The 24,224-nt window shown below is 51.5% G+C and overlaps 1 pseudogene; it reads left to right on the top strand.

The window, feature by feature from the left end:
• Positions 1-4,896: 4,896 nt before the first annotated feature.
• LOC113567291 lies at positions 4,897-7,530 on the top strand (annotated as a pseudogene).
• Positions 7,531-24,224: the final 16,694 nt, after the last annotated feature.

Below are 24,224 nucleotides of genomic sequence, written 5' to 3'. Positions count from 1 at the left end.
TGTCGGAAGGAATCTGGATGAACCTGAAAAGCCTAAGGAAGAAGCCACAACGACTGTTTCAGAATAGTTAAATGTAAGATGCTAATAGTCGTGTTTTGTCTTTCCCATATTTAGATCCAGTATGGTTTTCTTGTATTCAATGACTTTTCGCCGACCAGACATGTTTAAGTTTGCTATTAAGTTAAGACTTTGAAGCCACTTGAGATATTAGATCTAACAAATAACTATTCGACAAGCGCTTTACTCACAAATTCAACTAATAAACGAGGGGGAACGTTGTGAGTTGCTGCGGACACCGCAACTCTACATTTATTCCCGATACTTAGTCAGTATGGCTCTCCTCCGGCAGAGGCCGCTAATACTAAACGACACGACAAAGAGTGCGTGCGAGAGAGACAGAAAATCAGTCAGAGCGTGACGTCGGGCGCTGCGTAGCCACTGCAAATTGATTTCTTGCTTTTGGCTACAAAAATGATCCGATCTGATCCAGATTCAGCGATCTGATAGATATGGTCACTATCTATGATTCTGCGTTTTTAGTTTTCTCGAATGTGCAATATTGTGAATGCAACAGATTTTCGTCCTTTGTGGGGGCGGAAGGAGGTGGGGCGAAATTCTGAAATATAGGTTTTATAGTGAGAAAAATTTGGTTACTCTAGACTTAATTGTCTCTGAGATTTGTGGATACCACAGATTTTCGCCCTTTGGGAGGGCAGAAGTGGGCGGGGCAAAGTTTTGAAATATTTTTGTAGCAGTGACATATCACAGAAGTCTGGATCCAAAATATCGTTGCTATAACTAGCTGTATATAGGACGGACAGACAGACAGGGCTCAATAGATTCGGATATTGATGCTGATCAAGAATATATATACTTTATGGGGTCGGAAACGATTCCTTCTGGACGTTACACACATCCACTTTTACCACAAATCTAATATACCCCAATACTCATTTTGAGTATCGGGTATAAAAATTATACTCTTCCAAGTAATCTCTTCCATTGTCTATACTTATTGTATTCTTTGTTCTCGTACTATAATTATCATGTCAGAACACGATCGGCAACTAAAACCGAAAACAAATTGGTTGATTATTTACATAGAACATATTTTATACGAAATTATACGTAAGCGCCAGAGGTTGTATCGCAGTCGATGACTGCAGTAGGGATATTCTCCGTTTTGTTTTTTTTTGCATCTGTTTGCAAAATGAGTATTGGGGTATATTAGATTTGTGGTAAAAGTGGATGTGTGTAACGTCCAGAAGGAATCGTTTCCGACGCCATAAAGTATATATATTCTTGATCAGCATCAATAGCCGAGTCGATTGAGCCCTGTCTGTCTGTCCGTCCGTCCATCCGTCCGTCCGTCTGTCCGTCCTCTTCAGCGCCTAGTGCTCAAAGACTATAAGAGCTGCTGTGGCGCTACAGACTGTAATCACAAATGGGAATATCAATAGCCGGGCGAAAGGGCTGCACACGAGTATGTCCACTTCCGGGCCGAGTCTTATGCCGACGCCTCCCTTGGCCCCCTTCGCACAGGTAGTCTTGACCCTGTTTACATATCGGGGCTTGCTCGGGTTGCCCGTGTGGCAAGGGATTGAAATCGGAGGCGTACCCCAACCAGCGCCCAAAAGAGCCCTGAAAATGGATGCTTCTACGGATTCTGGATCAGGTATAATGGGTCGTGGATCGTGGATGATGACGCTTTTGTTGTGTTGTTTTGATCACTGATTACTGAATCAATAAGAGTACAGTGAATATTTAATGATTCATTTGTTGCCGCTTCTGGTGGATTCCGTGCCTCCGAAGTGCGTATGCGGGGGCCTGCAATTGGTGGCAACAAAGGCCCCACGGCTGCCACAATCGCTGCTGCAGCGGAAATGTTTTGCTGCTGCTGCATGCTCTCCTCCTCCGATTATTATTGAATAAATTGCAGAACAAATATGCAGCGAAATAAAAATAATAATAAATGCAATCACGGGGATGAACGATGAGCAATTGGACTCCCGTCCAAACGGAACGGATCGTAATATGCATAAACGATATATCTGATCGACTGGAAACTCTTGTTTGAATTTGACTTTGAATTTCGAATATTTCGGCATATATTTTCATTGCGGCCAAAAACGGAGAGACGATTCCGTGCATTACGATTCTGGCATCAACGAAAATAGATGCCCAAATGGAAGTGCAAACATCTCTGAGGGGAGGAGTGGAGTGTCGGGCGTGTGGACGTTTGTCTTCTGTCAGTGTGTGATTGGATACTGCTTGCTGCTTTCTGCTCGATGGCTTCCCCCTAGATCACGAGGTGCAGGCGTATCTGGAACACCAGCTCCTCGACGGTCTTCTTCAGGAGCGCCGCCAAAGACAGGATGAATCCCAGGAGGCTGAGGGAGAACAGCCAGGGAGTGGTCATGAGCACGGCAAAGAAGACGAGCGTCTCGTCGCCCCGGGCATTGGCCATGCGCCACAGCAACTGGCGCTGGATGGTGCGCAGCTTGAACTTGCTGTTCCACAATCGGAGGCGCATCGAGCCGACGGTTTCGTTGACGACCACAGTCTTCTCGACCAGCCAGAACACCGCGCAGCACAGCATCTGCATCACCAGCAGCACGACCTTGACCACAGCGGTCTCCAAGAGGAGGTGGTACAAGGCCACCATGCGCTGACTGTGCTCCGGCTGCATTGTGGAGAGCACGACTGCGCCGAGGGACTCCAGCGGAGAGACCCTGGGGGAAGGGCCGTCGGAGAGCTCCTCCCACTCCGAGTCCGACTCGGTGCGCTCTATCGAGCTGAACTCGCTCTGGCCCTGACAGGAGCACGACTCCTCCTCTTGGTCCTCCTCGGTGGGCATCGAGTAGTCGCCCTCGTAGTCGCCGTCGTAGCGGCCGTCGGAGTACTCTTTGTGCGGGCCGTCGTAGTAGTCTCCGCGGCTGTCCGGAGAAGCGCCGCCTGTCCAGAGGGAGCTCAACACGGGCGGTGGTCCCATCGATGCCATCTGTGGCACAGCATTGAATCTGCAGGGGAGCCGGGGGTAAGTTATGTCCTAGGGGGAAGGGGAGTCTGAGCTGCTGCCGCTCACCCATCTGAATCACCCATCGGAGGGAAGGTGGGGGGGTGTGCGCGACCTATTGGACCCATTGGGCGCGAAAGCAGAAGACTAGTGTGGATTTGGCCTAGGAAGGGCATCGCATTGAGTCCATTCTTGTCGCCGGAACCTTCGGGGGGGACCTGCAGCTCCGGCTGCTGCTGCTGATGCTGGTCGGTAAAGTCGAAGGATCCCATGGATCCGAAAATACCCCGCGAAAGGGTGAATGGGGAACGTGGATTATTAATAGTTGGATTCATCTTATTCCAGCACCTGTGAGGAAATATTCGTTCATGGGCTTTGTTTTGTATTTAAATTTTTATTTACTTTATGTTCCCTGTACTTTCGATATTTGTACTGAATGATTCCCAGAGCCAGTTCTGAACGGCTCCAAGTGATAGTTCAGGGCCCACTTCGATGTTGTGTTCCTAACAGATTCTCCCTTCTTTTCAGGTCTCCCCACCCCACCCCACAACGCCACAAAAATATTTCAAAACTTCGCGCCGCCCACTTCCGCCCCACAAAGAACGAAAATCTGTGGCATCCACGTTTTTAAAGATACGATAAAACCAAAAAAGGCAGAATCGTAGAGGATGTTTATATGTTCTAGAATGTAAAATCTCAACCAGATCGTATAATTATTATAGCCAGAATCAAGAATACAATTTTATTTTTCCTCGCTCTGTCTCTCTCAAACACACAGGTTTCATGGTCGGTTTTGCCAATTGCAAAATATGAGTTCAAGGATCTCAGAACCTATAAGAGCCAGAGCAACCAAATTTGGTATCCATACTCCTGTGATATCGGACCTTGACTGTTTCGTGTCCAAATTTCGGCACACCCCCTTCCGCCCCCGCAAAGGACGAAAATCCACAAATCTCAGAGACTATTATCGCTAGAGTAACAAAATTTGGTATCCGCACTTCTGTTAGATCTCACTATAAAACCTATATTTCAGAATTTCTCCCCACCCCCTTCCGCACCCACAAAGGACGAAAATCTGTTATATTCACAATATTGCACATTCGAGAAAACTAAAAACGCAGAATCATAGATAGTGACCATATCTATCAGATCGCTGAATCTGGATCAGATCGGATCATTTTTGTAGCCAAAAGCAAGAAATCAATTTGCAGTGGCTACGCAGCGCCCGACGTCACGCTCTGACTGATTTTCTGTCTCTCTCGCACGCACTCTTTGTCGTGTCGTTTAATATTAGCGGCCTCTGCCGGAGGAGAGCCATACTGACTAAGTATCGGGTATAAATGTAGAGTTGCGGTGTCCGCAGCAACTCACAACGTTCCCCCTCGTTTTAAATTTGGTTGTTGCGGGGAGGCGGAATCTCTTCACGAACTCTCGCCATTTTGCTGCTACTTGTCATGAGAATTGGAAAAAACATTGAAACAAAGAAAGGATCTGCCACCACTAATGGTAATAATTGCACATTGGCTATCATTAAGCAATGATCAGAATTATAGGACAAATTGTCTACATCCATGTTTAGCTAAACTTTAGTTTTCTCCGTTTTTTTCTTACTCACTCATATTAAAACCAAATTTAATCCATCAAAAGTCAATAAGTAAAACGATTACCTGGGAAAAGATTATAGATAAATGATCTTGTGACTACATAGAATTTAGACGGATTGCTCCTTATCGGTGATGTTTGACTGAATTAAGCATTTTGGCTGATATACTCGACTCGAGAGCTGACACACTGATAATGTTATCTCCAGATTTCCCTCAAAACATTCCTATAAAATCACAGTCAAAAGGTGCAATGCCTTCAATCGAAAAAGTATTAGCATGGTGAACGTTTTAAGCAGTCTACTTGTCTGCGGACTGGTACTTGTCAGTGCCGCACAACTGAAAGACGGAGATGTCCTGCAAGATTACCAGCGTTTAAAAAGTCTCCGCCCGCTGGGAAGTTTACCGAAAACTTCCGTATGAATTGCTCCCGGACTTGGATCTTTTCCACCCCCGAATACCCAGTCAGGAGGATCTGTTGTGTTTCGCGGACATGGCTCAGTTCATGCAGGCGCTCACTACTGGAAAATTATGGGCCCTTAAGAGTAAGTAAATAATGAAAATTATATTCAAGTCAATGAGAACTGAAGTTGACGAATTTTGTGAGCAGTGATCGATGCTTGGGGCTCCATTCCCTCAGGAGTGCTGTCCGGCAATGTCTACCATCTGGGTAACTTCGATGAGTCAAGATCAGCGAGGAGATCACCAGTAGTCACAGCATACATGGAAAGTACTGTTTTCTAATTGTACCCGCCGTATCCATTTCGATCAAGATCGCATCTTGCTTTCCGGCTTCCTGCTCTGCGGCACATATGGATACGTTTCTGGAGCAGTTAATGCAGAATTTGTTGAACTCAAGCAGCACAAATATAAAATTTAGCGAGGCCAGCTATCAGACAAGTGAATCGAAACCTTGGGATGGAATGACCATTTTCACAGTGTAAGTTAGACCTTATCATAATCAATTTCTGTGACTCATACTATGGATTGCAGTGTACTTCTTGGCTTGATGGGTACTATCGTGGGTCTATGCACGCTCTACGACTACTTTCTGTGCCAGGATCAGAGTGAGGACCGGAGAGAACGGAATGATTTACAGAATGATTTAACTCGTATTTTGCCTACCAGGTAGTATCTCTGTGACTGTGAAGATGTGCTCGGCACGGTCAAGTTCCCGTGCCATCTTCCGCATTGTCGACAGCAAATCGAATCCGAACGTGATCAGTTGTCTTGATGGAATCCGCTGCATGTCCCTATTCTGTGTTGTTTTGTTTCTCCAAATATAAATACCTTCAATATGATTTCGGTTTTAGTGGCCTCATGCTTGTATGTGCAAAAACCATTCAGCTCTGTTTTTTTGTTTGCTAGTGGGTCGCGGAATCCTTTTCCAGCTTTATTCTCCACGGATTTTTTTCGGTTGATTCCTTTTTCTTTATTGCTGGCCTACTAGTGGCTACGGTTGCTCTTCGCTCAATGGATAAGTAAGTGTTTGAGATATTTTGTATCCATCGAGAATTATTGCCAATTTTCTTACAGATCCAAAGGAAAACTGAATGTGCCGCTTATGTATCTTCATCGTATTATACGGATCGTGCCGATACTTGCAATAGCAATCCTAGTTTACATAAAGCTGACGCCCATTGTTTCTGGGGGACCTTATTTTAAAGGTGGATTCCATGGTACAGCCGCCTATGAAAAGGGCTGGTTCTGGACGCTGCTCTTCGTGCAGAATTATGCTACAAGCAATATTGTAAGTCATAGATCTACTCTTATTACCATTTGTACGATAATCGTTTTCAGTGCCTGGATCCCACATGGTACTGGGCAGTGGATATGCAGCTTTATATAATCTCTCCGCTTCTGCTGATTGCACTGTATAAGTGGGGCAAAAAGGCAGCAGCTGGCATCGCGGTTCTTGTTCTCCTACTATCGTCCTGCCTCTTTGCCACGATGATAGTCAACAAATACTCATTGCTCTTCAAGTAGGTCCACGATGCTTCTGTTTGTCGTTGGAGTTCTTCAACCCCATTTAATTGCAGGAATGGAACCGAAGGAGATGCCGGAAGGAAACTGTATTCTGCCACACATACTCATTCGGCACCTTGGCTGATTTCATTTCTTTTTGGATATTTTCTTCACCTGAATTGTAGGAAGAAGTTCCAAATAAGCCGGATTTTGGTATGGTCTGGATGGGTTCTTAGTCTGGCCATGATCTTCACCTCGATGTTTGCCCTGTACCCTGCGACCCAATGGAGTGCTCCACCCCTGTCCACCCTCAAGGAGTTTCTGTACTACACGCTTACCAGAGTGGGCTGGCCCTTAGCCCTGTGTTGGATCGTCTTTGCCTGCATGCAGGGCCATGGCGGTCTGGCCAACAGTTTCCTATCCTCGCCATTGTGGCAGCCTCTCTCGAGACTCTCCTATTCCGTGTACATCTGACACCTTTTCGTACAGGAAGTCAACAGTAGAAGCGTTCGTACTAATACTTATTTCTCGGACAAATTGTAGTAGGTTTTGTTTCTAGTAGTTGATGGTTGCTTATTTTTAACTAACCTCATTGATGATTTTCAGATGCAGAAATTTTGGTCTGACTTTGGGATCACTATTTTCATTTCGTATCTGCTTTACGTTGTCATTGAGGCTCCTTTTGGCGGACTCGATAATCTTCTACGATCCCGGGAGAAAAGTGTTTTGAAGCCCCAAGCTCCAAGCGAACAAAAGCAATCCTCAGTTGATGTCCAGCAGGGCCAGTTGAATGCCGGAAGTAATCTGGTTGAGTCCGACGTGCCTAAATAAGAAGCCACAGAGACTACTCCAGAATAGTTATAGATGTAAATATCAATATGGGTTTTTTTTCACTCTTATGTAGACATTTTGTAGATTACAAAACCACATAAAAAAGATGTGAGCTTCCGACTACCCACACACTAGACTGATAAGAGTAATTATTAATGATGTTCGGCTGTATCAAGTATTACGCTGTGCTAGTCTGAGTACCTCAGACTACTCAAGACTACCTTACTCAACACAATTGTTTTAATAATCGGCTGGTGGTTCTAGATAGAACAGATGGCAGATGGCGAAACGCCACCAATCGAATTAGCATTAGCATAGGAAGCGTTGTGGGTCCGAGATAGCCCGAGAGCGTTAGAGCTGCTCGGGGACGCTGTTAAGCCGAGTCCGAGAGATAGCGACATAAGGAGACGAAATAATTCCACTGCATGCGCATATGCGGTAGCAAATGATCTTTGCAGTGCAAACGACAACACTAAAATGCATTTCCTTTGGACCGCACCACTGGCAATAATTTAAAATATTTAAGCTGCTTGATCTGACATACTCCCCCCGTTGGAAGCCTGACTTTCAACAGCAACAGCATTTGGCAGTAGGCACAGCTTGTTGACGGCGCGCTTTGTGATTCCAGATGACGTCTTCAGCACAGCAACTCGGGAAACGCCATCTCGTCCAGGCAAAAGCTCGACCACTCTCGCCAGTGGTCACTTCATGGGAGGAAGATTCTCATCCTTGACAAGAACCAAATCGGCGACAGCTAAACTAGGCTTCACAGTGCGCCACTTTGAGCGCTGCTGCAGTGACGTTATGTACTCCTCCTTCCACCGGGACCAAAAGAGCTGCTGCAGGTACGAAACGCGCTGCCAGCCGTCCAGGCGATCGAAGTTTAGCTGCGTGACGTCAGGCTCAGCGAACGAAGCAGGAGGGCCACCATTCAAGAAATGCGCTGGAGTTAGAACGTCTAGATCGGCAGGGCTCTCTGAAATTGAAACTAAAGGTCTTGAATTAATCACTGCCGTGATGTGGCACAACCGCGTCCGCAGCTCGTCAAATCCAAGAACCGAGTTGCCTATCGCACGGTAGAAGTGGTACTTGGCCGTCTTCACTGCAGCCTCCCATAGACCACCAAAATGAGGGGAGCGCGGAGGAATGAAATGCCAGTCTATAGCCTCGACCAAGCAAAAATCCAGCAGCGCCTTCTGATGGTCATCGCTGAGGACCAGGCGCTTTAATTCCATCAGCTCATTCTTAGCGCCGACAAAATTGGTTGCGTTGTCTGACCAAATTTGCCGCGGCTTTCGTCTAGTACATATGAAGTGCCTTAGTCCATGTAGAAAAGCAACTGTGGATAAGTTCTTTATAAGCTCCAGATGAACAGCCTTGGTAGCGGAACAAATGAAGATGCAGATGTAGCACTTGATTGGAGCCTTGTTGCGTGCCTCCGGTTTGTAGAAAAACGGCCCACAGAAGTCCACGCCTGTGATCTCAAAGGCATGAGAACCATCGAGCCGCTCCTTTGGAAGATCCGCCATAATATGCTCCAATACCCTGGGCTTCAGTCGAAAGCATCTTACGCACTTGTTTACTGCCTTGTTTACCGTCTTCCTCCCCCCAATAGGCCAATATTGGGAACGAATTAGTCCAAGCAAAGCTCGAGGACCAGCCTGCAGATTCCGCTCATGAAAATGGGAGATTATTGCAAGAGTCAGTGGATGGCTGCTGGGCAAGATGATTGGATGACGGCCATCAAATTCCAACGAAGAGCTTTTCAGTCGAACATCTACCCTGAGAAGTCCAAACTGATCCATGAATGGCGATAACGATGCGATTGAGCTCGATGAGGAGACTGCTCCCCTTGCCCGCAGTGACTTCATGTCCTCCCATAGATGAGTACGCTGGACTAGTCGTAGCAATACCTGGGTTCCATGTTCAATGTCTGAGACAGTGAGACCGGGGCGCCGAATTCGGTTGCAAAACTTGTGAATGTATCCGAAAACGCGTTGCAAAGAAGGAAATGAATTCGCATACTTGGAATTAGCAATAATGTCCATGTAGGGCGATTTGAGCAGAAGAGCCTTCCGACGAAGTTCAAGGGCTGGCTTATCAGGTAGCACAGTGGGTGGCCAGTCATCTGAGGAGCCGCAAAGAAATGGAGGACCATGAGCCCAAAGAGGTGACTCATTCAGCTCAGTCGGATGAGCCCCTCGAGACAGAATGTCGGCTGGGTTTAAAGCTGTGGGAACATAGCGCCATTCCATTTTTTCGGTCATTTCCTGAATCGTTGACACTCTATTTGCAACAAAAATATTAAATCTTGACGGCTCGTCCCGAATCCAAGAGAGCGCAACGGCAGAATCACACCAACAGTAACACCTTCCCTTGAATACATTCATTCCAGCTATCTCAGATATGAGCCTAGCCAGCAACTCCGCTCCACAAAGCTCCAACTTTGGTACTGTAAGTGTCTTCAAAGGAGCCACACGAGATTTGGCACACAGTAAGTGACTGCTGGAATGCTGACCCTAGGACATGACAAAAATGCATGCACCATAAGCCTCGTTGCTGGCATCGCAAAATCCGTGAATTTCCAGCGTAGAGTCTGGAAGGACTACAAGCCGAGGAAATTCAAGTCGACGAATCTGACCAAACCTGGTGCATATTTCCTGCCACTCGGTGTTCAGTGCGACTGGAAGGCTTTCATCCTAGGACAACTTCTCTTGGCACAAACGCTGGAGAAAGATTTTGGATTTAGTAATTACGGGACCAGCTAGTCCGAGAGGATCGTAGAATCGCGCTATGGATGACAAAACAGAGCGCTAGCAGGAATTCAAAGAAGATTGAAGGGCCGAGAGCGAAAATAATAGTAGATCAGAAACCGGATCCCACGCAAGTCCTAAAGTTTTAGTCACATGGCTGCCATCGTCGCAAAGAGTAACACGAGCAATAGATAACTTATGGATAACTTATGTGGTTGATGACACTGGTTGAGATGGCAATTAGTTTAGATCTTTGAATGCTATATTAGTTGGTGATTGCACTGATAGATTATTTATTGCACAATCACGTCGGGGTCACCAAATGTTAAGCTATTAGGCGTTTTTAATAACTGTTGCAATTTGAAGTTAATGAAAGTCGAGAGGCTGTTATAATTCACAATTTATTTGCATATGTAAACCTACTTATCGCGTATGTACATATGGCAATCTAATAGCTGCGACGATTAGCTCAAAACTGCCCATGCAAGGGCTGAAGGGCCAATCTGCCGGGCCCTATGCAGCAAGCTTAGACGCGAGCGAGAGCGTATGATAGCCCGAGAGCGTTAGAGCTGCTCGGGGACGCTGTTAAGCCGAGTCCGAGAGATTGCGACATAAGGAGACGAAAGAATTCCGCTGCATGCGCATATGCGGTAGCAAATGATCTTTGCAGTGGGGGCATTGGAAACGACAAAACCAAAATGCATTTCCTTTGGGCCGCACCACTGGCAATAATTTAAAATATTTAAGCTGCTTGACCCGACATAAATAATTCGACGATATATTATAAAGTTTTGTTTTGTATATTTCCAAAATAAAACGAGGGGGAACGTTGTGAGTTGCTGCGGACACCGCAACTCTACAGCTATACCCGATACTAAGTCAGTATGGCTCTCCTCCGGCAGACGCCGCTACAAACAAGTAAGAAGGCACGGGTTGGGTCTTGTACTGGTATGCTAATATGCTTTATTGGTATCTTAAGTCTATCCTACGCTATTCCGACTCCGGTGCTGGTTCTCCTCTTGGTTCTCCTCTGTGGTTCGATGAGCGTGTCGCTCCCTGGGCTCCCCACGGCGTCGCCAAGCGTGGCACCGCCGGCTCTACTGACTGGGGCTAGCGATTCTTGGCACGTGGCCCAAATCCGCCTCTCAGTCAGGCGCCTGACGCTTTCGCTCTCACTCGACTCACTTGGCTTTTCGGCCCGAGGGTGCCTCACTCCTGGTGGGATGCGCTTCAAGCGTGGCACCGTTGGTTCAAGGGATTGGGGTCTTTGGCTCTTGGCTGCACGCCCGAGTCCGCCTCTCAATCCTCACACAACGCGTTCGCTTTCTAAAGTTCTTTTCCCTTCGCTTGGTCTCACTCTTGTGGCTCACTATTCACTTCACTCTTGCTAGCTCCGTTTGCTGACTCTCCCTGTTCCTGGTCGCGGCCCTCCTCTTATAGGCTCGCTTCTGCGTCGGCGCCGCCGATGCCGCCTGGCGCTAACGGCACTTTCCGCCATGCGGTGCCCGTATTTTTCCATCGGCGTTCCTTCATTCCCTTGTCGCTTTCCAACGGGACCTGGCTGGTGGCGTGATCTCATGACCATATTTTGTCATGCGCTAGGCCACTGCCGGCCCGATCCCGTCATCCCGCTGCTCTCTCTCCAGGGGTCCTCCCCTCTCATCTTGGGTCCCCGGGAGAGCTCTCCTCGGGAACTCGCCGCCTCCGGATATCCCCGGATAACGGCCGTTAGCGCTTAACCCTATACTGCCCCCTACGTGTGGGAATACCTTTCCTCACAAGATACGAGAAAACCAAAAACGCAGAATCGTAGAGAATGACCATATCTTTCAGACTGCAGAATCTGAATTGGATCGTATCATTATTATAGCCAGCATCAAGAAAACAATTTAATTTTTTCTCGCCCTGTCTCTCTCTAACACACACGTAGCATAGGCGGCTTTGCTTAGAGTAAAACATTAGCGCCTAGATCTCAGAGACTATAAAAGCTAGAGCAACCAAATTTGGTATCCACACTTCTAATATATCGGACCGAGACGAGTTTGTTTCAAAATTTCGCCACACCCCCTTCCGCCCCCGCAAAGGATGCAAATCTGGGGATATTCACAAATCTCAGAGACTATTAAAGCTAGAGTAACCAAATTTGGTATCCGCACTTCTGTTAGATCTCACTATAAAACCTTTATCTCAAAATTTCGCCCCACCCCCTTCCGCCCCCACAAAGGACGAAAATCTGTTGCATCCACAATATTGCAGATTTGAGAAAACTAAAAACGCAGAATCATATATAACGACCATATCTATCAGATTGCTGAATCTGGATCAGATCAGATCATTTTTATAGCCAAAGGAAACAAATCAATATACAGTGGCTACGCAGCGCGTGACGTCACGCTCAGACTGATTTTCTGTCTCTCTCGCACGCACTCTTTGTCGTGTCGTTTAATATTAGCGACGTTCCCCCTCGTTTTTCTTTTATTTGTTCTTGTTTTCAGTTACTTTTTCTTTCATTCTTCTTCTCTACTCTTCTTTTCTCCTCAATACCTAGCCCGGAATACCTCCTGCCGATCGATGGACACCAATAGCCGGTACCGGACGCCACCGTCATTGACCAGACGCTTCACTCTCCTTGCGGTTGGCTTTATCCGCGCGAGAGAGCGCGGGACGACGGCCGGCCACTCCTCGCGTTTGACGGACCGCCACCGTGAGTTGTCCGCCGACCTCGTCTGGGGCCACGATGCCTGGCGCTGGAGCTCGGGCCGGCGCGCCTCCGCCCGCTCCCCTGGGCACGACGCCTGTCGGCCCAGCTTCGGACGCTCGCCCTGGCCGGGTTCCGGCCATCGCCAAGGACCTCTCTCCCATGGCTCAGGTGAGTGTTCGTCCTTCTTCGCTTCCGCCGTTGCTCTCGCGCCGTCATCCGCTTCGCCGTCGGTCGCCACCTCGACTTTGGGTGCCGCCGCTGGGCCCTCCGCCGTCAGTGATGTTGGCGTGTTCGTCGTTCCCTCCGTCTCGACCTCTGCCGTCCCCCCGGGCGCCTCCTCGGGCACCTTTTCGGCTGTGGGTGCCACCGCTGGGCCTGTCGACTCCTGTGGCCGTGCCCGCCGCCTCGGGTCCCTCTCGTCACTGGCGCGTGGTGCCTCCTCCCACAGTCGAGCCTCCCTCGCCTCTTGCCTGGGCTGCTGGGGCGAGGGCCCAGAGGCCCACGATATGTGCAGCGTTTGCACGTGCCACATCATGCCGTCTCGTACCGCGGAGCGCACCTCCTGCGAGACGAACGGCCCGATGGCGGCTCCCTGTGGCCCGTGCCAGTGCTGCTGCTGCTGCTGCTGCTGATGCTGATGCTGCTGCTGCTGCTGCTGCTGATGCTGCTGCTGCTGATGCTGCTGCTGCTGATGCTGCTGCTGCTGCTGATGCCGATCCCCTTGGCCGCGCGCGTTGTCAGCCGGCTTGATCCGGCTAATACACCGCCATTGGTGCGCGACGTCCCGTTTGTGGCGCTCCGCCTCCGCTTCTTGCGCCGCCTTTTCAGCCTCCTGCGTGGCCTTCAGCCTCTTTGCCAGCGTCAGGGCGTCCTCCCATACACGCCGTTGCCTCCGCTCCTCCGTCGCCGCGGCCAGCGCGAACCGCCGGTGCCATTCCGCGAGGCGTCGTGCCTCAGCGGCCGCGTTGTTTTCCGCGATGTCGGCCTGCGTTGCCTGCGGCTCTTTGACCGCGGTTTCTGTCGGCGTTGTCTGCGGCTCTTTGACCGCGGTTTCGGTCGGCGTTGGCTGCGGCTCCTCGACCTGTGGGTCTGTCGGCCGCTGATCCCCTCGCCGCGCCGTCGATGTCCCCCTTGTGCGTGCCGACGACTCCTCTTCCTTGGCCGTACGCGTCGAACGCGTGGACGCCCGCTTCGATGCCCGCTCACTGGGCTCCTCCTTCCGCGTCTCCGTGCGCCCCCTCCTTCCTCCATCAGGCCGCTCCTCGCGCTTGCTGGGGTGGGGCTTCTCGCGCTTGCCGGTGCGGGGCTCTTCGTGCTTGCTGGTCCGGGGCTCCTCGCGCTTGCCGGTGTGGGGCTCCTCGCGCTTGCTGGTCCGGGGCTCTTCGTGCTTGCTGGTCCGGGGCTCCTCGCGCTTCGCCTCGCGTGCGCGTTTTCTCCGTGGCGCCGGCTCCCAGCTCACCAATTCCAGGTCACTTTCCGCCTCGGTGTACCCCGGCGATACCACCGGGGATACCGTCGGTCCCATGGATCCCGCGGTTGACACTAGCGGTGAGGCCAATAACTGTAGCTCCGGGGACCTACTCCTACTCGCCAGGGATCATCCGATTCCCCAGCCGGTAGACCGCGCACGGGCGGCATCCGCTTTTGTCCCGCCATCCCCGACGTTAGCAGCTGGCTTCGATGCCCTGGACCCGGACCCGAACCTCTGCTCATCCCGGAACCCCCTTCTCGGGTGCCCCCTCGTCCGTCGACGCACCACGCAACCCGCCCCCCCTGGGATAGTGGTAACCCGGGTATCTTCTACCTTCTTTGCCTTTGATCAGTTCCTATTGGCTGACGAGCTAATCCTCCTTTTTTTTCTTGTAGGTCCAGCTTTATTGGTCCGCCGGCCGCCGTCTGCTGCTTAGTTTTACTGAACCTTAGTTGTAAGAGTATCCTGTACGGCCTTGTCCTGCGTGGCATCAAGTTGGGCCGCCCGCTCCTCCCTTGTGGGCGATTCCTGTCCTGCGTGACACGCGTGGTTCTTAGTTTTACCGAACCTTAGTTGTAAGAGTATCCTGTACGACCTTGTCCTGCGTGGCATCCAGCTGGGACTCTCCTTTCTGCCCCTGCCGCTAGTCTCTGTCTTTCGTGCTCGTCCATCCTTATCCGTATGCCTCGCCCGTTGCCCCTCCTTGTGCGTCGTCTACGCTTCGGTTCCAGGGCCTGTTTTAGGGCTTCCTTCCCCGGGTTGTGGCTTCAGGTCCCCTATATGGGCGGTCCGCGTCCGTTTCTCGCTGTCCTTCTTTAATTTACAAATGACCGGGGACACGAAATCCATTATGGTGTAGGGACCGTCATATTTCGGGGCCAGTTTTACCGCAAACCCTTCGGCCGCGTTGGATAGATGGTGTTGCTTGACCCATACCTTGTCTCCAATCGTGGGTTTCCACGCTCTCCTCCTCAGGTTATAATACCTCGCCTGGTCCTGCGCCGCTCTTTCGAGATTCCGCCTCACCAGTTGAAATACTTCTCTCAACTTGGCCGCGTTCTCGTCCGGATTGGGCGTGCCCTGTCCTGTGCCAAGCGCTTCGTCATCGTATAGAGCCTTTGGTAGCCTCGGCTCTCTCCCTTGGACCACAAACGCCGGCGAGTACCCGGTGGATTCGGACATCCCTGAATTTACGGCCAACATTATCTCTGGCCATTTCTCATCCCAGTTCCACTGGTTCCCTCTGGTTCTGAGTGGAGTCCGAATGGCATCACCTTCCACTGGAACAGCCCTTTGCCGGGCACCGTGAACGCGGTGAACTTTCTACTGCCTTCCTCCAGTGGTATCTGCCAATATCCGTCCTTTAAGTCTAAGCTACTGATGAACCGTGCCTCCCTGAGCTGGTCCAAAATAAAGTCTATTCTTGGCATGGGGTACGCATTCTTGATGGACTTCGCGTTTATCTGTCTGAAGTCCACGCATAATCTCCACTTTCCCGTCTTCTTTTTGACCATCACGATGGGTGAACTGTACGGACTCTTCGATGGCTCAATACACTCTCTTTCCAGCAGTTCGTCAACCTGTTGCTTGATTTCGGCTTGCATCTTGGGATTTTTGGGATAGTAACGCTGTTTGACCGGCTGGGCATCACTCATAGTGATCGTGTGTGTAGCTATGTTCGACACTCCCTTCAGTTCTCGGAACTCTTCCAACTCCTTTGCCAGGAAGTTTTCGACCGACCCCTCCTCCGCTCGCGTTCCGTCGGATGCGGGCTCAACAGACCCTCCCGTGTTCGCTACCACCGCCACTGACAACTTCTCCTCCAACCGCCCCTGGCGGTGGCCTCTCGCAGGGATCACAACCCTGTGTCCCGCACAGGACAGGTCGCTGATAAAACTGCTTGTCGCCCCGGTATGACCAGTTGCTGCCCGCGATCCTCACCACCGCCGACAGCTGGACATCCTCCACCGTGAGTTCTCCTACGAGTTTTGGGGGGCTTCGTCTTGCGGGGCGTTTCCCGCTTTCTGGCAGCACTGCCATGTCGGGGCTCCTACCTTGCCGCACCTCCAGCAGAATGTTATAGGTCGGCCATTGCATGCTTGTGCCCAATGGCGGTCACTTCCGCATCGTCGACACGACTGGGCTGGGTTTTTCACGACCCCAGCCTCTATGTTCGTGTTCGCTTGGTCGTCCCGCCGCGTTGGGACCGGCCTTTTCTCCCCTGTCGGATCAGAGCTGGCTGCCGTTTCGCCCTGGCAGCGGCGACATATCTCCGTTACTGCCGGACGAGCGATCGGATTGTTTGCTTTTGCTTTACTCGCCGGACACTCCCGTTGGAACTCCAGCCGGTCCCTCTCCAGAGCCTCAAATTCGTCGGCCAGCGTCATCATGTGATCCAGGTCTCTGCACCTATGTGGCCGGATGAACACCCTAAAATCGGGCATGCTGTTGTCTCTAATAAGCTCCAACTGCTCTTCGGGCGTGCATTTTAGTAGCCGCATGAGGGTCTGCATCTCCACCATGTAGTCCTTGAATGGCTCTCCCCACCTTTGCTTCCTCAACCTCACCTCCTGGAGTAATTTTTCAAAATACCCTCTCGGCAGGAAGTATGCTTGGAAGCTACGCGCAAATGCGTTCCATGTCTGCCACTGCCTGTTGTTGGCTACAAACCACATGAGCGCCCGACCCTTTAGCAGCTCAGGCATGGCTCGCGGAATTAAATTCAACTCCAACCCGTACATGTCGGCTGACCACTCGATCTGTTCCAGGAACTCGAGTGGTTTCGCCGTTCCGTCGAACCGAAACGACCACTCCCTGACCTGCTTGGCGACGTGGGCAAAACTCGAACTGGGCGGTCTCGTGGTTTGTTCATCGAGTCCCCGTCTACGATCCTCCCCTGCTCTCCCTTCTTCCAATCCCTGTGGGTTTCTCGCGCTCCCTTGCTCCGGCTGTGCTGGCCTGGTTGGCCTCTCCCCACTCTCTGCCCGCGGTCGGCTAGGCCACCGGCTTTTCACCGGGACCGCCAGGCTCGCGATGAGCTCCTCTTGGGTCTCGGACGGCCGTCTCCACAGAGTTACTTGCTCCGCACTCGCCGGCAGCGTCAGGCGCTCGTATGGATCCGCCCCGTCCTCCATCTGGGCCGCGGTCGCGGCTCCTCCCGCCTTCATCTCCCAGGCCTCGAGCGCGTCCGCATACTCCGGTTTCTCTCCATGCTTCTCTATCCACTCCTTGAAGATTCGGCGCATCTCGGTCAGCGTGCCTTCCAATCGAAGACCGCACGCCCGCGCGCACTGGACCAAGTCCTCTTTCCTCAATGAATGAACCCATCGTCGGCTCCTCATTTTTATGTCCTCGCGATACTAAACTCAGTACCGCCCTTCCCAAATGCACTTTGTCTTTTACTTGTCGAGAGGCCCCACGTTGGGCGCCAGTTGTAACGAACCGTTCTTTTCCGTCTGATGCAGCTGGGCTGGCTCAGCGGTCGGTAGGCTCGCTGCGACGATAAGTAAGAAGGCACGGGTTGGGTCTTGTACTGGTATGCTAATATGCTTTATTGGTATCTTAAGTCTATCCTACGCTATTCCGACTCCGGTGCTGGTTCTCCTCTTGGTTCTCCTCTGTGGTTCGATGAGCGTGTCGCTCCCTGGGCCCCCCACGGCGTCGCCAAGCGTGGCACCGCCGGCTCTACTGACTGGGGCTAGTCTTGGCACGTGGCCCAAATCCGCCTCTCAGTCAGGCGCCTGACGCGTTCCATCTCACTCGACTCACTTGGCTTTTCGGCCCGAGGGTGCCTCACTCCTGGTGGGATGCGCTTCAAGCGTGGCACCGTTGGTTCAAGGGATTGGGGTCTTTGGCTCTTGGCTGCACGCTCGAGTCCGCCTCTCAATCCTCACACAACGCGTTCGCTTTCTAAAGTTCTTTTCCCTTCGCTTGGTCTCACTCTTGTGGCTCACTATTCACTTCACTCTTGCTAGCTCCGTTTGCTGACTCTCCCTGTTCCTGGTCGCGGCCCTCCTCTTATAGGCTCGCTTCTGCGTCGGCGCCGCCGATGCCGCCTGGCGCTAACGGCACTTTCCGCCATGCGGTGCCCGTATTTTTCCATCGGCGTTCCTTCATTCCCTTGTCGCTTTCCAACGGGACCTGGCTGGTGGCGTGATCTCATGACCATATTTTGTCATGCGCTGGGCCACTGCCGGCCCGATCCCGTCATCCCGCTGCTCTCTCTCCAGGGGTCCTCCCCTCTCATCTTGGGTCCCCGGGAGAGCTCTCCTCGGGAATTCGCCGCCTCCGGATATCCCCGGATAACGGCCGTTAGCGCTTAACCCTATACTGCCCCCTACGTGTGGGAATACCTTTCCTCACAAGATACGAGAAAACCAAAAACGCAGAATCGTAGAGAATGACCATATCTTTTAGACTGCAGAATCTGAATTGGATCGTATTATTATTATAGCCAGCATCAAGAAAACAATTTCATTTTTTCTCGCCCTGTCTCTCTCTAACACACACGTAGCATAGGCGGCTTTGCTTAGAGTAAAACATTAGCGCCTAGATCTCAGAGACTATAAAAGCTAGAGCAACCAAATTTGGTATCCACACTCCTAATATATCGGACCGAGACGAGTTTGTTTCAAAATTTCGCCACACCCCCTTCCGCCCCCGCAAAGAATGCAAATCTGGGGATATTCACAAATCTCAGAGACTATTAAGGCTAGAGTAACCAAATTTAGTATCCGCACTCCTGTTAGATCTCACTATAAAACGTATATCTCAAAATTTCGCACCACCCCCTTCCGCCCACACAAAGGACGAAAATCTGTTGCATCCACAATATTGCAGATTCGAGAAAACTAAAAACGCAGAATCATAGAGAATGACTACATCGATCCGGTTGCTGAATTTGGATCAGATCAGATAATTTTTGTAGCCAAAAGGAACAAATCAATTTGCATTGGCTACGCAGCGCCCGACGTCACGCTCAGACTGATTTTCTGTCTCTCTCGCACGCATTCTTTGTCGTGTCGTTTAATATTAGCGGCGTCTGCTGGAGGAGAGCCATACTGACTTAGTATCGGGTATAACTGTAGAGTTGCGGTGTCCGCAGTGTTGTTTTTGGAGAGTAATTTTCGTCTGGCTGCCTCAGCTGAGGTGGATGGCAATTCTATTGTGTGCATTGCCGTTTTGCACAATGCATGTGTGTTTGCGGCCAGGGCCTTCGTCATGAGGGGGGGGGGGGGCCTGGTTCAAGCTCAAACTCGAACCAGGTTCGTTTGTAATGTTCGATCCGTTCGCTGCTTCTTCCGCTCGGGCTGCAGTATCGTCTGTATGTATGTGCGTGTAATCGCGAAGGCAGGTATGTTTCGAGGCCTCTTCTTCTGCGGATTCTTCACTGTTAGTCCGCTCTCTTTGTCGTTTCCCCCTTTTGACTCTCTCAGTTGGTTTTCTTGTTTCGTATGCAGGGTGGGGAGGAGGCAATAAGAATGTGTGGGTATTCGCGACCTGCTTCCTCCACGTAATCCGGATATTTCCTCGGTTCCGTCCTCATCCTCTCTTTGACCTTTTTAATCCATCCGCACTCTGCCTCAGGTTCGTGTCCCTTCTCTGCTTCCTCCTCGGTGGTTCTCAGGCAGCGCTCCGCCAATGGCTGTCGGGACATTGCGTCCGCCACTACGTTCAGCTGCCCTTTCCTATATGCCACTTCGAAGTCGTATTGTTGTAGCTCCAGCGCCCACCTGGCGATCCTCCCCGTTGAGCTCTCGATGCTGTTCAACCATTTCAACGCCATGTGATCTGTGACTACCTTGAAATGGTATCCCTCCAGATAGGGCTTTAGCTTTCTTATAGCCCATACAATGGCCAGACACTCCTTTTCAGTCGCCGAATAGTTATTTTCTGCGCTATTCAGAGTCCTACTGGCGTATGAGATGACCCTCTCGCCCTTCTCCGTCTCTTGCGTCAGGATCGCCCCCAGTCCGTAGTGGCTGGCGTCCGTCTGGAGCACGAATTTCTTTGAGAAATCCGGGCATGCCAACACCGGGTCTGCTGTCAGCCGACTTTTTACGTCCTCGAACGCTTGTTGCTGTTCTGTTCACCATTCCCACTTCGCCTTCTTCTTCAGCAAAGTGCTGAGGGGCTGCACCAACGTGGCGAATCCCTTTACGAAACGCCTGTACCAGGAGGCCACGCCCAAGTATTGTCGTAGCTCTCTAACACTCGCTGCCGGCTACAACTCCTTAATGGCTGCCACTTTCTCGGGATCGGTGCAGATGCCGTCTCCCGTCACCAAATGCCCCAGGTATCGTAGTTCCTTCTTAAAAAATTGACACTTGTCCACGTTTAGGCGCAAGTTTGCATTTTTCAACCGTCGAAAAACTTCTTCGACGTTGCGCTTGTGCTTCTCCTCGGTACGGCCGATGACAATGATGTCGTCTTGGTACGCGAACGCGTGTGGCATCATCTCGGGGCCTATCACCTGGTCCAATGCCCTCTGGAACGTAGCCGAGGCTGAGTGGAGTCCGAATGGCATCACCTTCCACTGGAACATCCCTTTGCCAGGCACCGTGAACGCGGTGAACTTCCTGCTGCCTTCCTCCAGTGGTATCTGCCAATAACCGTCCTTTAAGTCTAAGCTACTGATGAACCGTGCCTCCCTGAGCTGGTCCAAAATATAGTCTATTCTTGGCATGGGGTACGCATTCTTGATGGACTTCGCGTTTATCTGTCTGAAGTCCACGCATAATCTCCACCTTCCCGTCTTCTTTTTGACCATCACGATGGGTGAACTGTACGGACTCTTCGATGGCTCAATGTACCCTCTTTCCAGCAGCTCGTCAACCTGTTGGTTGATTTCGGCTTGCATCTTGGGATTTTTGGGGTAGTAACGCTGTTTGTGTGATCGTGTGTGTAGCTATGTTCGACACTCCCTTCAGTTCTCGGAACTCTTCCAACTCCTTTGGCAGGAAGTTTTCGACCGATCCCTCCTCCGCTCGCGTTCCGTCGGATGCGGGCTCGACGGACCCTCCAGTGTCCGCTACCACCGCCACTGACAACTTCTCCTCCAACCGCCCCTGGCGGTGGCCTCTCGCAGGGATCACAACCCAGGACAAGCGCATCAATTACTCCGGGCAACACGAGAAGCGGGATTGTAACGATCTTGTCCCCGATCTCCACCTCGATCTGGGAATTGATTTCCCGGCTGCCTCCGTCAGCCAGCCGCATCAGCTTCCTCGTCTCTTTCTGGTGCCTCTCTTCCCCTGCTTGTCGCCCCGGTATCGACCGTTGCTTTCCAGTTGCTGCCCGCGATCCTCACCACCGCCGACAGCTGGACATCCTCCACCGTGAGTTCTCCTACGAGTTTTGGGGGGCTTCGTCTTGCGACCCTGGCACGGCCCTCCGCGGCTTGGGTCGCGGGGCGTTTCCCGCTTTCTGGCAGCACTGCCATGTCGGGGCTCCTACCTTGCTTGTTATCGGTCGGCCTTTGATTGCTTGTGCCCAATGGCGGTCACTTCCGCATCGTCGACACGCCTGGGCTGGGTTTTTCACGAACCCAGCCTCTATGTTCGTGTTCGCTTGGTCGTCCCGCCGCGTCGGGACCGGCCTTTTTTCCGCTGATGAACACCCTCAAATCGGGCATGCTGTTGTCTCTGATGAGCTCCAACTGCTCTTCGGGCGTGCATTTTAGTGGCCGCATGAGGGTCTGCATCTCCACCATGTAGTCCTTGAATGGCTCTCCCCACCTTTGCTTCCACAATCTCACCTCCTGGAGTAATTTTTCAAAATACCCCCTCGGCAGGAAGTATGCTTGGAAGCTACGCGCAAATGCGTTCCATGTCTGCCACTGCCTGTTGTTGGCTACAAACCACATGAGCGCCCGACCCTTTAGCAGCCCAGGCATTGCTCGTGGAATTAAATTCAAATCCAAACCGTACATGTCGGCTGACCACTCGATTTGTTCCAGGAACTCGAGTGGTTTCGCCGTTCCGTCGAACCGAAACGAACACTCCCTGACCTGCTTGGCGACGTGGGCAAAACTCGAACTGGGCGGCCTCGTGGTTTGTTCATCGAGTCCCCGTCGACGATCCTCCCCTGCTCAACCCTCTACCAACCCATGTGGGTTTCTCGCGCTCCCTTGTTCTGGCTGTGCTGGCCTGGTTGGCCTCTCCCCACTGTCTGCCCGCGGATCGTGGCTTGAGGATCCTCATCCGAGGACTCTCCCACTCCACGCCGCCAGACTAGACTCGCAGCAGTATGCTGAACGAGGGGTTCACGGTTCGGTTTGTAAGGGTGATCAACGATCGATTCGATCGCAGCCGCCAATTCAACCTCTTCGAGGCTCAGATCGCCTCCAAGCCGGACCGTGGCCAATTCGATCTGTTGAAGCTGAGACGCCTGGGTGGGAGGCCCGTCACGGTTGAGAGACTTGGAGTCTCCCGTGACCCTGCCCAGTGCCATCGTTGCCAGGTGTTTGGCCACACCCGCGCATATTGTAGACGCGCTGCAGTTTGCACGAAATGCGCGGGTGGGCACCTGACGACAGACTGCAGCAAGCCGAGGAGTGCCGCTCCCAAATGCGCCAACTGCCAGGGCCTGCACATCAGCTCATACAAGGGATGCCCATCCTTTAAGGCAGCCAGGCAGCAGCTCCTGGCCTACAGGGTCGCCAGGGAGGAGGAGCGTCGCAAACAGCAACCACAGCCAATCCAACAGCGACAGCAGCCAATCCAACGTCGCCAGCAGCAGCCACATCCACAGCCACTCCATAACCGGATCGGCAGCATCGGCAGCAGCATCGGTATGGCGAACATCATCCCCAGCCATGACCGACGCCACGCCAACACCAGCAGCAGCAGCGGCCAGACGCACAGTGCGATGGCAGCTGCGCTCAAAATCTGCAATTATACGTACAGCGTATAATAGAGTTTGAAAGGAGGATCGACCAGATGGCAGAGCTACTCACAAAATTGGCTGCAGCAAATGGCAAGGGCACAACAGCCGTGCCCCAACTCCAACCAACAGCACCAGCAGTCCCTGCCCCTCTGCCAACATCATCAGCCGCCGCCAATACAGCAACAGCAGTAGCCATATCGGACACTGAGCCGGATATGGACATGGACGACGACAGCCAATGGACCGACGAAGAGCCTTACGATGACCTACGTAAGTTTCTAAATGGACAATCCAGTGGCGACTTCGAAAGCGACGGATTAAAAGACGTCTACTGATTGCGCCGAATTGCAGAAGTTTAGTGCCAATAAAACCTGAAAATAGACAAAAATTAAACACAATTAACAAAAATCTACAAATGACCAACAAACATACTCACCTGCTATTAAACCGACAGAGCTGCCCCTCCAGCAGCTGCCTCGCCACTCCTGCAACTCTCTTGAGGTATAATGGACGAAATTTGGAGGCCTCATCAGCAGCACTACCGTCAATTCCAACAGAAGTCCAGAGGCCAGCCACTAAAATACAAAGAAATAGACGTAAATCGGACAACAACGAAAAACTGCCAAAACCCACGAAAATCACACGTACCTGCCAATACACAGACAGAGCTGACCAACAAGAAGCTGCCTCGCCATCAACATCAACAATTTCCTGCTAAAGGGGCGGAAAAGTAGGCCTCCTTCGATGACGCTGCCGACTGCCCATGGCCGTGACGTTACTCCACTCCAAACAGACAACTGCCATTTCCAACGACGACGCAGATGCGCTCCACTGGGTCGCACCCGGCTCTCATGCCATTATGTGAGGGCGGGATGGCGCGGTGTTGAGCCGCCGGACGCCAGCAAATCCTGCAAAGGAAGAAGAAACAGGAGGGAGAAGCAGACTGCCAAAACACACAAAATACTCACCTGCTGTTTTACGTCAACACCAACCAGACAAG

Source organism: Drosophila persimilis, unplaced genomic scaffold (genome assembly GCF_003286085.1).
Source record: "Drosophila persimilis strain 14011-0111.01,24,50 unplaced genomic scaffold, DperRS2 tig00003936-arrow-arrow-pilon, whole genome shotgun sequence".
Taxonomy (NCBI): domain Eukaryota; kingdom Metazoa; phylum Arthropoda; class Insecta; order Diptera; family Drosophilidae; genus Drosophila; species Drosophila persimilis.
This window is presented reverse-complemented; position numbering and strand designations above follow the sequence as displayed.